Source organism: Carassius auratus, unplaced genomic scaffold (assembly GCF_003368295.1).
Source record: "Carassius auratus strain Wakin unplaced genomic scaffold, ASM336829v1 scaf_tig00016206, whole genome shotgun sequence".
NCBI lineage: Eukaryota > Metazoa > Chordata > Actinopteri > Cypriniformes > Cyprinidae > Carassius > Carassius auratus.
The window spans coordinates 50,931-66,201 of record NW_020524651.1 but is presented as its reverse complement, the minus strand read 5'-3'; the positions used below and the strand labels follow the sequence as shown (position 1 = coordinate 66,201).

The 15,271-nt window shown below is 38.3% G+C and overlaps 1 pseudogene; it reads right to left on the bottom strand.

The window, feature by feature from the left end:
- Window positions 1-6,186: 6,186 nt before the first annotated feature.
- Window positions 6,187-14,786, bottom strand: LOC113075018 (uncharacterized; annotated as a pseudogene).
- Window positions 14,787-15,271: the final 485 nt, after the last annotated feature.

Genomic DNA, 15,271 nt, shown 5'->3' with positions numbered 1-15,271 from the left:
CACAAATAATTTCAGTAACTAAATCAGGCCTTGAGCAAAGCTTTTTCCTACATACAATCTGCAAAATACAACACAATAAATTCAGAATTTTGAAATTTGTGCATCTAGCATAGGGATACAATTTACATATGATTGATTTCTTTTTTTCATTATAACACTGAACAGTTATAATGCTTACAGCTATAGCTAAAATCCTAAGAGATATAAATACTACAAAAGCTTAAACATTTACATTGAAGATTGTTAAATATTTCCATTTGAAGGCTCATAAACTAATGATCTATTATAATAGTTGCACTTTAAAGCAACTTTGAGCAGCTAAAAGTTGCTTTTTAAATTAAAATGATTATATTTCATTGCAATGACAACTGCTTTTTTTAACCACAATACAACATGGATATGCTTGTGACACATTAATACAGTATTACAGTGTATTTATTTAACTTTTTATTTTCTAACTGTCAGGTTCCTTATGCCAAAATTCATGGGAACAATTCATTTAAAAAGAAACTGTGGTGTAATCAGGAATTTGCATGTTATATCAAGAAAAACTGCCATCAAATAGCCTGAGGTCCTAAGTTCCTCCTGCTTAATTAGCCTCTTCTAGAGTAAAATGATATCAAACCACATTCTAATTTAAAATGGAATATTTACAAGTGCAATCACATTAGAGTCTTTAGATACTGAATAATTATCATTCAGTTGTAGAATTCCTCATAAGCCTGGGGCATCATCATCAAAAACACTGGTGATATGGAAATCTCTGAGACAAGATAAAACATGCTTATGTTCTAGTTTCACAAACACCTTTGAACACTGCTGGGAATAAATTGTGAAATATCTTAACAAGAAATGTGTATACCGGCTAACGACTCAGGGGAAAGAGGTGATGTATCATTAAATGCACTCTGTGTATCATCGATGCCTTCCTCAGTGTTGAAGTGTGATTTAGAGCACACAAGAGGAGCGTTTTCAGCATAACCTGTTATTACACAGGTGCCATATTAGTGAGAGCTATAATACAGCATTCAGTGCAAAGTCAAAGCATTTGATCTATTCATCATAAGGACCTCAACTCAGTACACATAAAGCTTGCTTGCTTCTCCAGTCTGCCTGATATTAACATTCAGTGACATACTGTAGATTATGCGGAACATAAATCTCAAGTTTAATTAGTGTAGAAGCTTATTGCCCCTAAACTTTTTGAACAGATCACAAAATAGGATTTAAATATATGTACACAATGAACAGATTAAGATTCACTTTTCCATTCAACCATTCTAGGCATAATGTCTAGGATTCCCAGAACTGTCTTCTGAGGTTTGGTTAGGATTATGATGCAATGACGCTCTTAAAGCAGAAACTGGTCCTCTGAGACAGACCTGCTGAGGCCTGCTGAAGCTAGCACTGACCTGAGAACAGCATGCTGTGCTTCAACTGAAATGCCTATCTGCTGAAAGTACAACTGCATTATGCACGTAGCCGGGTTAATACAAGCAGTAAAAGCTGCGAGTATGACTTGCAGATAAGCTAATGAGTCTTATCTATCTCATCACTCAACTAACCGGTATTCCTGCTGAGATGAGCAATCAAACAGGTCCCTGGCAGTGAAACGTGGCTCCATAGCAGCAATCTGAAAGCAGAAAGAACATCTGTTAATGTAAAGTACAACATACAGCCCAACACACACATACTGCATAATCACTGCATTAGATTTATGCTGAATGTACAGTTGATCTAGTGGTGATATATCAAAACATCCCCAAAAATTTCATTAATAAGTTAAAAAAATGTTGGGCTAGTAAGTTTTTTTTTTTTTTTTTTTGGAAATTAATACTTTTATTCATCAAATATATATTCAATCGATCAAACGTTACAGTAAAGACATAATGAATATGTTACAATATAATGCATAATGTATTATGATACAAAATGACTTTAGTACTGCTTTAGTTACTTGAACAGCACATCAGCATATTAGAATAATTTCTGAAAAATCATGTGACACTGAAAACCTTAGTAATGGCTGCTAAAAACTGAGTTTTGAAATCAAATTAATAATTAACTATTAATTAACTATATTTATACAAAATTACGTTTTTTTTAAAGTGTCATATTGCTGGGCATACTACTTTTTTATTTTATCTGACTTCAAAATTTGAATGGTAATTATATGTAATTTAATTTATATGTAATTTAATAAATAAATACATTATATAGTTACATTATAATATTACGTAATATAAAAAACTTAACATTGTTTTCTTTCACTAATTTCTCAACCTTTTGTTAACCATGGGCATGACTAGTCAAAAGGTGGAAATTATCTTTAGTGGACTTTTTTCCTTAGCTCACTGGTCTGAATGAAGGAGAGAAGTGACTGTGCATCTTGAACACTGCTTTCCGCTGATAACAGCCTGTGCGAGGGAAATCTTTATCAACCTTTAATTTTACTATCACTTATAAACATGTTAATTCCTCCCGTGCTGGTTACTAGAAAATTAAATGTGTATATTTGTGGTTATTGCCTGATATACCAATAAGAATCCTGCGAGTGATTTTAAAGGGTTCATATGATGCGATTTTAATTTTTTCTTTCTCTTTGGAGTGTTACAAGCTCTTGGTTCATAAAGAAGATCTGTAAAGTTGCAAAGACTAAAGTCTCAAATCCAAAGAGATATTCTTTATTCAAGTCACTCGCTCTAGCCGCCGGCTGCCGCTCACTCGAGCCGCTGGTCATTCCTCACTCTTTGCAAGGACAGTCTGGCGCTTCAAACGTGAGTTTTGAGCAGTGTAGAGTAGCACTTGTTGTGTGTCATTTCTCCGATCACAAATGCAGACATGGTTTTATGGTTAAGCGGCGGATATGCAACGCAACACGTAAGAAGACTGTACAAGTCATTATAATCAGTAATTATGTTCCCACTGGATGCAACAACTGCCTCGTTTGTAATGGGTTCTATTGGTTTTGTCCTGTCATGCTGGTGTTCTGACCGGGACACGCCATAACAGTATATGTTGAGGGGCGTAACATTTCTGTGAGACAGTTGAAACATTTGGCCAATCCCAACGCACTGGATAGCTGGCCAATCAGAACACACCTCACTTTTCAGAACGACAATCCTTGTAAAAATCTAAGCGTCTCAGAAAGGCGGGGCATGTACATTACATGGAAAATAATGTGTTTTGTTTTACATTAAACCATATAAACACATTTCATTACACTAAATACACAAAATAATGTTCTTTTTAAAAACATCATATGACCCCTTGAAAATGCATCAGTGAACCAGAGCATGCTTTTATGTTTAATATTAGAGGCAGTTTAAGATTACAATGAATAAATGTATAAGATGAATCAGTGAAAAGTATCAGACAATCATTTGCAGGGTAGTGTTTTCTAGTGGTCTGAGCTGATCCTTGAACTATCACTTCTGTACCCTTGAGTAAATGTTGCCCCAGGGAGACTTACCCTGTGAAAAGTGCATAAATTCATAAATTAGTAGTCACTGAATTTACTCATTAACAATCAGTGTGATTTTAGAACAGAGGGACGTTTGGACAGCCTTAAACACTCTAATAATAGACAGAGTGTCTAAGAGTTTTGGACACGTTACTAACATGTTCAAACATGTCAAGACTGAAACCTGTTTCAAACATCCAGCGACAAGGAAACAGCATAACTGCAATAGCAGGAGGTGTTTCTTCTCTGTAACAAAGCCGTGTGACAAAGTTGTGGATATACTGTACATGTAGTACATAAATGAGGCTTTTGTAAGATTATTTTTATGTAAAAAAAAAAAAAAAAACATGACTGTATTTACTTAATTAAAAATACAGTAAAATATATTTAAAATTAATATATTTTAAAATGTAATTTAGTCCTGTGATGGCAAAGCTGATTTTCAGAAACCATCATTCCAGTTGTCAGTGTCACAAAATCATTCTAATATGCTGCTTAGGTGCTCAAAAAACATTTCTTATCATTATTACAGTTGAAAACAGTTTTGCTGATTAATATAATAAATAAAGAAATTCCAAACCGCATTTATTTGAAATAGAAAACTTTTGTAACACTGTAAATATCTTTGACCAATTTAATGCATCCTTGCTGAGTAAAAGTATTAAAAAAAAAAAAAAAAACGACACCAATCATTTGAACAGTGGTGAATATAAAAAATTAAAAAGAATATTCAAAATATTCAATATATGAAATACTGCATGAAGTCAAACCTCATTTCCTTTCAGCATTATGTGTAATAAAATAAAATAAAATACAATCATTTAGTGAACGGGAAGAGCTATTTGTCTTCCTTTCACTGCATCATGCCAAACAGAACTTTTTCTTTTTTATTTTCAAGTAGGTCACTACATTATTTTATATTGCTTAATGCAAACTACAGTATGTTTGCTTAGACTGCAATTTCAATGTAATTTCCACCGAGTCAAGAGTGTCACGTAGTATAAACAGGCTCAGTGCCAAAACTCTCCCTGCAGTGTTGCTTCTGTTACGCAGCATTGTGCTGCCTCCATGTGCATTGCGAATACTGCAACCTGTTAACATGGCCATTAAAATAAACTTGTGGTGCTTACATGCTACCCTGCAGACCTGCTGACAGAAAATACAATCATACAAACACATTACACCGAGATATTTCTCTGAATAACCTTCAACAGATCCAGAGAAAGCTGAAAGACAGAAAAAGAGAAGAGATGGGAGAGACTGGGAGGACTCCAAAGGAAGGGAGAGGGGATGAGGAGGAGGAGAGAAAGAAATGTGGATAAATTCAAGGAGCAAAGACAAAGCAGGGAGCAGAAAGAAAAAGCTATTTCAGCAAGAAAGCTTGAATTATGCATGCTCTTCCTCATTCAGGGTGCAGGAGGACGGAAAAGAATAGCGCTGTGCATTTGTGTGCGTGTGTTAGCTTTGATGACTCATCTGTCTGCTTTCTGCACGTAAAAATGAGTATAGCTGTAACCATGGAGACAGCGCCTAATCTCCCTTCAAACCTTGGCATCCTGCTTTCTCAAAAACACTACACTGGAAGGGGAAACTCAAATGCACAACACTGAAATGCATGAGTGTAAAATCATATAGGGCTGATGGGTAAATGGTGACATCACTGTCAGAGAGGTGACTCATATAGTGGAAAGCCATATGCTTATATCTGATGGTGACTCAGACAGAGAACAAAAAAAAAAAACAAAGCGACAAAATCAAACTCGACTCTGGCTTTATTCATTAACACACACTTCAGTTTGGAATTTCTTTTCTTTTGCATCTTCCTCCAAATGCAAACAATATAACCAGATTCAGTCATAATTTATGTCAAAGACTAGAATAAAAGGAATAAAACAAGTTTGTGTGCAAATCAATTTTTATGCACTGATGCACGAGTTTGGCATCTTGTGTGAGAATAAAGGAGCATATAATCAATTAGACGGACAACGCAACACAAGTTTCACATGATAAATCATTTATTTGCATCAAAGGTACGCTTCATCTCCTCTCTCTCTTTGTTGAACAAAAACCTCATAGTGTAGCATTAATGCTCTGAGACATAATTATTGTGCAAAAACAATGAATCACTTCATGACCTTATTAACTTCTCAGACAACCAGAACTGAGCCGACAATCCAAAATTGAGATCTTGATATAAGCTATCATATAAGAGTTCTTATTATTTATTAGTGATTTATATATTTATTACGAGGCTGTGAATGACACAAGAAGGAAGTTTAATATGCCAGTGAGGCAACTTCTGACTACTATTACACTGCTACATAAATAGCGTTAACTACAGCTATGACATGCTCCACGGTTTCTGTTCGCAAGATGCAGATAGAGATCTTAATTTAGAGGAAACATTTCCATGTCATAGTAAAATCTCTCTGTCTACTGCTCTGAGCAGCTAATGCTGCAGGAATGCTGAGCAACGGAAGTGAGTCACACAGATACACTCACACAGGATCAGGGGAAGGATTTGAAAATGAGTATGTACTGCATATGGATAAACTGCCCCCCTCACCCTCACCATGTGCAACACACACCTACCTCTGTCCTCTACATGCTCAGGTGACTGAGGACACACACTGAGTAAATTCTGTTTGGAGGCACACGATTGAAATGGTAATAGATGCTTCCAGGACTGCAGAACTGCAGAGTGTATGTGTGTGTGTGTGTACCTCTGAAGAGCCTCCAGTAGCTGTTTCAGTGCAGTGGAGCCTTTGTAGGCAGGAGAGGGCTTCCTGAGGTGGGGGTGAGGTAGATCGCTGGCTGGGCTCAGTGGCTCCTGGAGTGGAGTGGAGTGCTGAGAACAAAGCTGAACTGAAGATAGAAACAAAAGGAAACAAACATTAAAACAACACTGTAATGGAGTGAAGTTTCTGTTTTGTTTGCTGTCTTAGTATACAGTGTAAGACCTGATCAGCATTTTTACTCATTCTTAAAAAGTTAATATTTTAGCAGAGGGGGTTTATGAAACTAAACAAACAAAAATAATTTAACATTTTTAAGGAGAAATCAGTTTCAAAAATACAGTAAAAAGTAATATTGTGAATTTTTATTACAATTTAAAAGAAAAAAGTTTTTTTTAAATGTTGAATTTTCAGCAGCCATTACTCCAGTCTTCAGTGTTACATGATGCAACAGAAATCATTCTGATATACTGATTTGGCACAAAATAATATTTTTATTAAAGGGGTCATATGAGGTTGCTAAAAAAACATTATTTTGTGTATTTGGAGTATTGACGTGTTTATGCGGTTCAAGGTAAAAAAAAAAAAAAAAAAAGATACTTTCCAGATTCTGTACATTGTATCTCCTCTGTGCCTCGCCTTTCTGAAACACATCACTTTTTTAATAAAGCTCATTGTTCTGTAAATCAATGTGTGTGCTGATTGGCCAGCTATCCAGTGTGTTGTGATTGGCTGAATACCTCAAGCTTGTGATGGCAACATTACGCCCCTGCCATACTGTGATGCATGTCTCATTCAAAACACTGGTGCGACAAGACAAAAACAATAAAACCCATTACAAACGAGCCATTTGTTGCATCCAGTGGGGACATATTAATGGATTATAATGACTTATACTGTCTTTTTATCCTTTAAATATTTAAACGTACTTACAGACTGTGTGTCAAAACAGCCGACATTGTAGTCTTCTCTTTCAGGATCAGGAAACAGTCTTCCATAAAATGCGCTGCACACATCTGTGTATTTGGGTTGAACCGTTCTGGAACAGTTTTGAAAATACAACTTAACCACTGATTTCAAACTAAGTATTTTCACTTTCACAATGAAATAATGTCTCCACAATATTGCGCCGGTTCAAATCAAAGTTACAAGTTCTTTCTTTGCGTGAACATTTGGTCACTGTTATGCAAATCTTTCCACATTTAGACATAGACATGTGGGGGCGTTTAAACGAGGAGTTTTAGGAGGGTGTGGACGAGTCTCAACTTTTATTAAGAATATGTCTTTGGGTTTGAGACTTTAATCTTTGCAACTTTAGGGATCTCATTGATTCACAAACAGCTTGTAACACTCCAAAGAGAAAGGAAAACTTGAAATTGCATCATATGACCCCTTTAATGTTGAAAGCGTTTGTGCTGTGTTCTATTTTTGTGTAAACCATTATTAAAAACCTGTGATTTTTTTTATAGAAAGTTAAAACGTACAGCATTTGAAAAAATATATATTTTGTATTTTGTGAAAATTACCGAGCCCTAATTTTTGAACAGAGATGTATGTTGAGAAATAAATACACTTCTGTCTTTCTCATTGACTCTCTCACCTAATCTGACACACATTGTTCCAGATGTTCTCAAATTGCACCCAAACATTCTGATGTGATTTCTGAGGAAGCAGAGCTACATCCTCCTCTATCTCTGCCATCAGAGTCCTCATTATCAGTGTCATCACCCTCTGCTGGTGCTTTCGGAGACTGCCGCACACACACACTTCATTAGTAATTAGAATTAAACAATTATCCAGTTATATTATAATGAGACTGACCTGTAGTCTTTCCTTTAGCATATGAAGTGTAGAGAGAGCTTGTGCTACATGACCATTGTACTGAGATCTGCCAGATAGTGCCGACAGCAGCTCTGCAGCCAATCTCACAGCACTGAGAGCAGATCTGTGCTCTATGGACCGGTCTACGGACAGACACAACACAGCATAATATAATAGATTGATAGATAGATACATTTTTAACACATGACCATCTGCAATACAGTTCAGACATATTTCTATGTATTCTGTCCATTCTGTCTGTTTATCTTTTTATGATCTCCTAAGTCATGAGGCCCTAATAGCCTTTGGACACTGCTAAAGAAAGGAAGAGAGGAGAGAAGCTTAATAAAGACAGAAGTGGGTTAAAACAAATGTTTACAAATGAGTTCACAGCTCTAAGCGGGCGAGAGACCGGTTTATAAAAGGTCATAGCCTCATGGACACATACCACTAACCCACTCACACAAAACAACACACAAAATGAGTGAAGGGCACTCCCTCAACTCCATAAAGTGCAGTAAATCACATTTAGGCGAGAACAGGAGGGCTCTGGTACTTTTCCACCCCTCCACTCCTGCACAAACTCCCTTCCTCTCCTCTGTTGGGCTGGGCTCATAGCCAAAGGCAGCAGAGAAGAAAGGCACAGTGTCATACTCCTGCTGCAGTGATTGGCAGAATGAGGTCAAACTCATAACTCCACACACAACATGAGAACAGTGTGTGTATGAGCATGGACCAAAACCAACAAACTTAGAGATGTGCATCCACACAAACAAACACCAATTACCTTGGTGTTTAGTGGGAACCATTTAAAGTAATAATTTACCCCAGAATTCTGTCCTCTTTTTTCCCTCTCGCTGGTGACCAACAACGGTTCAGTTACCCACATTCTTCGAAATACCTTTTTTTGTATTCAGCAGAAGAAAGAAACTTATATACGGTAAGAACAACTTGAAAGTAAATGATGAGAGGATGCTCATCTATGGGCTATCCCTTTAATGACATAATGAACATCTGAAGGACATACAAACAGCCAGCAGGGGGAGCAGAATCAGAATCAGAATCAGAATCAGAATGAGCTTTATTGCCAGGTATGTACACATACGAGGAATTTGTTTTCGTGACAGAAGCTCCGCAGTACAACAGAATGACAGCGACAGAACATAAAACACATAATAAAAGAATAAAAAATACAAATAAGTAGAGAGTGAATAACAATATACAAATGACAATTGTAGGCAAGTATATTACAAAATGAAGTTATGTATGTACATATATATTGTGTGCAAAATTTAAGTGTATACTAAGTATGTGTGTTAGATAAATAAAGTGTGTGTGTATATAAATATAAAGTGTAGTGTGTCCGCCGTTATTATAAGCTGTTCATAAGATGGATTGCCTGAGGGAAGAAACTGGTCCTGTGTCTGGTCGTTCTAGTGCTCAGTGCTCTGTAGCGTCGACCAGATGGCAACAGTTCAAAGAGGGAGTGTGCTGGATGTGAGGGGTCCAGAGTGATTTTGACAGCCCTTTTTCTCACTCTGGATAAGTACAGTTCTTGAATAGATGGGAGGGTTGAACCGATGATTCGCTCAGCAGTCCGGACTACCCTCTGTAGTCTTCTGAGGTCAGATTTAGAAGCTGAGCTGAACCAGACAGTTACTGAAGTGCAGAGGATGGATTCAATGATGGTGGAGTAGAACTGTTTCAGCAGCTCCTGTGGCAGGTTAAACTTCCTCAGCTGGCGGAGAAAGTACAACCTCTGCTGGGCCTTTTTCACAATGGAGTCAATGTGAATGTCCCACTTCAGGTCCTGAGAGATAGAGGTGCCCAGGAACCTGAATGACTCCACTGCAGTCACAGTGCTGTTCATGATGGTGAGTGGGGGGAGTGCAGGGGGGTCTCTCCTGAAGTCCACGATCATCTCCACTGTTTTGAGGGTGTTAAGCTCCAGGTTGTGGAGACTGCACCAGACAGCCAGCTCTTTTACCTCCTGTCTGTAAGCAGACTCGTCACTGTCCTGAATGAGGCCGATGAGTGTGGTGTCATCTGCAAACTTCAGGAGCTTGACAGAGGGGTCCTTAGACGTGCAATCATTAGTGTACAGGGAGAAGAGCAGTGGGGAGAGAACGCACCCCTGGGGAGCTCCGGTGCTGATTGTACGGGTGCTGGATGTGTATTTTCCCAGCCTCACTAGCTGCTGCCTGTCTGTCAGGAAGCTGTTGATCCACTGACAGACTGAGGTGGGCACGGAGAGCTGATTTAGTTTGGGCAGGAGGAGGTTTGGGATGATCGTGTTGAAGGCCGAGCTGAAGTCCACAAACAGGATCCTCACATAAGTCCCCGGTCTGTCTAGGTGTTGCAGAACATAATGCAGTCCAATGTTTACTGCATCGTCCACAGACCTGTTTGCTCTGTAGGCAAACTGAAGAGGATCCAGCAAGGGCCCAGTGATGTCCTTCAGGTGGCCCAGCACCAGTTTTTCAAATGACTTCATGACTACAGACGTTAGAGCCACAGGCCTGTAGTCATTTAGTCCTGTAATTTTGGGTTTCTTAGGGATGGGGATGATGGTGGAACGTTTGAGGCATGAAGGGACTTCGCACAGCTCCAGCGATCTGTTGAAGATCTGTGTGAAGATGGGGGCCAGCTGGTCAGCACAGGATTTCAGACAGGCTGGTGTAACACAATCTGGGCCTGGTGCTTTTTTCCTTTTCTGCTTCCGGAAGACCTGGCGCACCGCATCCTCGCTGATCTGAATTGCAGGTGTGGGGGAGAGGGGGGATGCAGGAGGTGAGAATGGTGAGAGTGCTTGATTGGAGAGGTGTTCAGGATGGGTTGCAGGAGCTGTTAATGGTGTGAACGGTAGTTTGGAGAGGCATTCAGGGCTGGTTGCAGGAGTTGTGAAGGGTGTGAATGGTTGTTGGGGGAGGCGTTCAGGGCAGGTGATGGGTGTTCTTTCAAACCTGCAGTAAAACTCGTTCAGATCGTCTGCCAGTCGTTGATTCTCTACGGTGCTGGGGGGTGGTGTCTTGTAATTGGTGATCTTCTTTAGACTTTTCCACACTGATGCGGAGTCGTTGGAAGTGAACTGAGTCCTTATTTTTTCAGAATAATTCCTCTTTGCCACTTTGATCTCCTTTTCCAATGTGTATTTAGCCTGTTTATACAAGACATTGTCCCCCTTCACGTAAGCATCTTCTTTGGCCTGACGGAGCTGTCTGAGTTTTGCAGTGAACCACGGTTTGTCATTATTGTAAATAATGACAGGTAAAGTAGTCCCTAAAGCTATTCATTTTTGTCCTTTCTTAGATAAAGGTTATAAGGAAACAAACTGTGACAGAATAGAACAGAATAGAATAGAATTACTTTAATAACAAAATTACAGTTTAGAGATTTTCAGACTCAACTTTTTAGAAACACCAAAATTAATTTGACAAAGGTCACCAATCACCAATGCATGATTAATTATGAATAAGAAAAACATTTTAGAATATACTCTATTGTTTAAAAGTTTTGAGTTTGTATGTTTTTAAAGATAAATGAGGAGCAGCTCTTAATATAAACTTCATTAAAAATGTATAGGTCATTGTGTTCAGTGGTACCTCAGTCCACAGTTCTCCTTAAGTCGCCTTCATTTCTTCCACCAGCACCTCTGACAGCGCCCCCTGGAGGCAGGACTCCAGCAAAGAAACACACTCACTCAACAGTCGTTCCTCTGCTTCATCACTGCGTTTATTCTTTTGTGATCCTTTCTCCTCTGCTTGTTCACACAGGGAGGTGGCAACAAAATTACTTTACATTCAGACCTTTGGAGCTAAAGAATAATAAATAAAAAAAAACTGTGACAGCAACTGACCTTTCACTATGAGTTCTGCTGGAGGAGGCACAGCAGGTTGAGCATGAATGTAATTTAGAATTGTGCATCTGGTTCCCTCCACTTCTTTTACCAAGTCTGCCTTACTTAAGGCCTTCACCCCACTGAGCAGAGCCTTGCTGCACAAGTTCTTATCATCGCTACAAAAAGAAACCAGAGAGAGTGAGAAGACACATTTTAGCAGAAAGAAGTCATGTCCTCTACATTCAATATCAACATTCTTCAGGGTGACACTAATGGCTGAAATATAATCATTAAATCAGATCATCTTCATTCATAAAGCAAACACATGGCCACCTCGCATTTCATTAGCTATTTCAAATGACAAGGCAGATGAGAATGTCCTTAATGACGTGCAGAGATGCCTAGAGGTGAAACAGAGGTATGAGAGTTTGTACTCACGTGTAAAGAACTAGTGCTCCCTCTAGGTACAGAGCCTGGTACTGCAGACAGCACTCACACCACCTGAACGAGAGAAGAGCCAAGAGACAAAAGATGAACTCATATAATCCATATTATGCACAGTACTTTTATAGATTAGGAGTAATGCAACTATGTCAAAGGTGTCTGGGTGGCATAATTTTTCCAGTGGAATTTTAGATCTAATATTGCCTATAATTCCCTGCACTATACTAGAGCTTGAATTTTAGAATTTTTGATGTAGATGACTATGACAAAGTGGTTTTTAGTATCGCAATGCAATTTTATGACACAGCTATAAAACACTTTTTAACACTACTTTGGAATCACATTAATTATTAATAAAAAAAAAATATTATGCAATAAATTTGCGTGAATTTTAAATAAAATTAGTAATTATGGACCAATGAGGGTTTTTTATTCAAATGGAAACGCCCCCTGCACAAATTTTGCATCTTTTTACATTTCTTCAAAAAATTGATACACAGTACAGGCACATCACAAACACAAATAAAATTCATCCCAGGATAAGAATCACTCACCAACAGCTTAAGATGCCTGCTGCATTGACTGGCCCAAGTAGGGTCAACGTCCATGCAGGTGAGCTCGCCGCAGTTCTCTATCAAGCTCACCTCCAGTCGCCTCTCAGAGCGTGTGAGATGAAGCTCCTCCACCAACTCCATCTAAACAATGAAAGAAACAGAATGAGAATCTTACAAATCCACAAGATTTCCCTCTAAAATGACAGACACGTTGTTTACCTCATGGTCGCAGTCAAGCGTCTCTACAGCCTCCTGGAGAGTTGCCTGAAATCATACATACGGTAGGTATGTTAGAGATATGTTACAATTCAGTTTCATTAATAATGTTCAAATTCACTCTCCTTTCCTCTTAAAGTACAATCTTAAATTGACTAAATTCTCTTTTTTGTTGTCTTCAATACTTTGAGGACTATTGGATAATGTTAACTGGTACCCAAATAGCCTTATAGCCACTGTGTTAGTGAACTCTCATTCAGATCTGACTGCATTCTGCCACAAAACTGTGGTGGACATTTTTCATGGAGAATTAAATGTTTTACTTCAAAAGAGTGCTTATGTAAGTTTTTAAAGATTATGGAAATATTTCTTATGTTGCAATCTGAAATATTGAAATATACTGTGCAGCCATAGAGGGAAATGGAACAAGTGTATGCTACAACTAGTTTTATGTCTTATGATTCAGTCTAGATGGGACGTTACTAATGATAGAGATGCTTTGAAGAGAAGTGAGCGAAAACTTGTTTAAAATATGTAAACCTTGATATTTCTATGCATTTGTATGTGTGTAGAGGATTTCACCGTGACTATAAAGACAAGCACAACAGAATGATTTTAGTCTGGTTACTGCACAACAGCTTGTACCAATGATTCAGATGAAGTTAGTCCGAATGCAAAACACTTACACCTTGCAGGAAGTATTGCTCTGTGTTGTGACCTCTCTTGTTTTGTCAGTGTGTGTCTGCTGGAATGGTCTGCTGTGAGATATAGACGAAAGATGTGACAAGCTAAGAGAAGAGGGTTTAAAAAACCTCTTGAAGCCTCTGTTCTTGCTGCTGTGAGATGAGAAATCCGTATTTAGATGAAGTAGAATCAGAAAAAGAAAGCTGAGCAGTACTTTGAGTCCTGTTATTTGAAGAATTTACATTATACACATCCGTGTTTGTCCAAGCTATAACAGAAGTTACCTTCTTTGGGATCTTGAAACTGACATTTGCTGTGGGACCAACAAGGGATGGCCTTTTTTCTCCTAAGATTACACCAGGGACATTACCCAACTGTACATGCTCTAGCTTCTTGGGTGAAATTTCTTCTGGTAATTTCAGTTTAGATCCTACATGTTTCACTTCTGGCAGAGTTTCTTTGGAGTTGCCTGGAGAACTCTGTGCACCAACATTAGGGTCAATCTTCTTGGACCTCCTAACCACCAACATCTTGCTCGTTTCCTTTTGAACTTCAGAATGAGATTCTGCATTAGTCATGTTTTTGATGTCTCTTCGTTTGGGTTCAGGATGAAGCTCTGGTGGCAACGGCCTTTTCATGAGCTTCCTCCTTTTTTCTTTTGGTTTCTCAGGGGAACAGTCATCCTTTGTCCGTCTGGGATACTCTGCTTTGGATCTCCTCGATGCCAGCTCCTGTCTCTTTTTCTCCAACTCTTTTGAAGAAGGCTGGTTTGTAGCAGCATGCCTTCTGGAGCCTCTCCCTGAGATATGGGGACTTGTTTTTTCATGCTTCCCTTGCTCTTTCTCATGTGTGACAGGTGACTTGAAAACTGGCCTGGAATTCTCTGTTGTTTGGCTTTCTTTGGATCTTTCTTCCCTGCTCTTGCTGTCTCTGACTTTTGCTTTCTTGAATCCTCCTTCAAATCCTCTTGTTGATGTGGAGTCAGTGGCCCTCCTCTCTTTATTTCTATCTTTGTCAGAACTGCAAATCATTAGAAAAAGAGGTCAGTGGTTTGATTGGGGAAATATAAAAATGCAATATGATTTACTTTCTATGTTTACTTTTTTCTTCTACGTTTTATTGACATTAATGCTGATAATTTTAACTTGTGCGTTGCACTATTATTACATTGCATTATGATGCATTATGCTGAACGGTAGTAGGCTCTAACCACATCAAGGTAACTTGTGACCTTCTGTAATAAATGCTGATGGTATAACACCTGTAAGCAAGACAAGTGTCTGATGAACTTGTATTAAGAACATCTACTTACTATCATGTGCACTTGGAAGTGCGCTTGTTTGCCATTGCACGTGAAGTACTGTATTTGCTAAATTCAGATTTAAATTATAGATTTCTATAACTAAGTAATCATTATTTAAACTCATTACTCATTATCAACAACTTTTATTGTATTCTGGTAATAAGAAATCAATTCAGTTAAAGGTTTCATAATTTTGAAGAGGCAAGTGAAAGA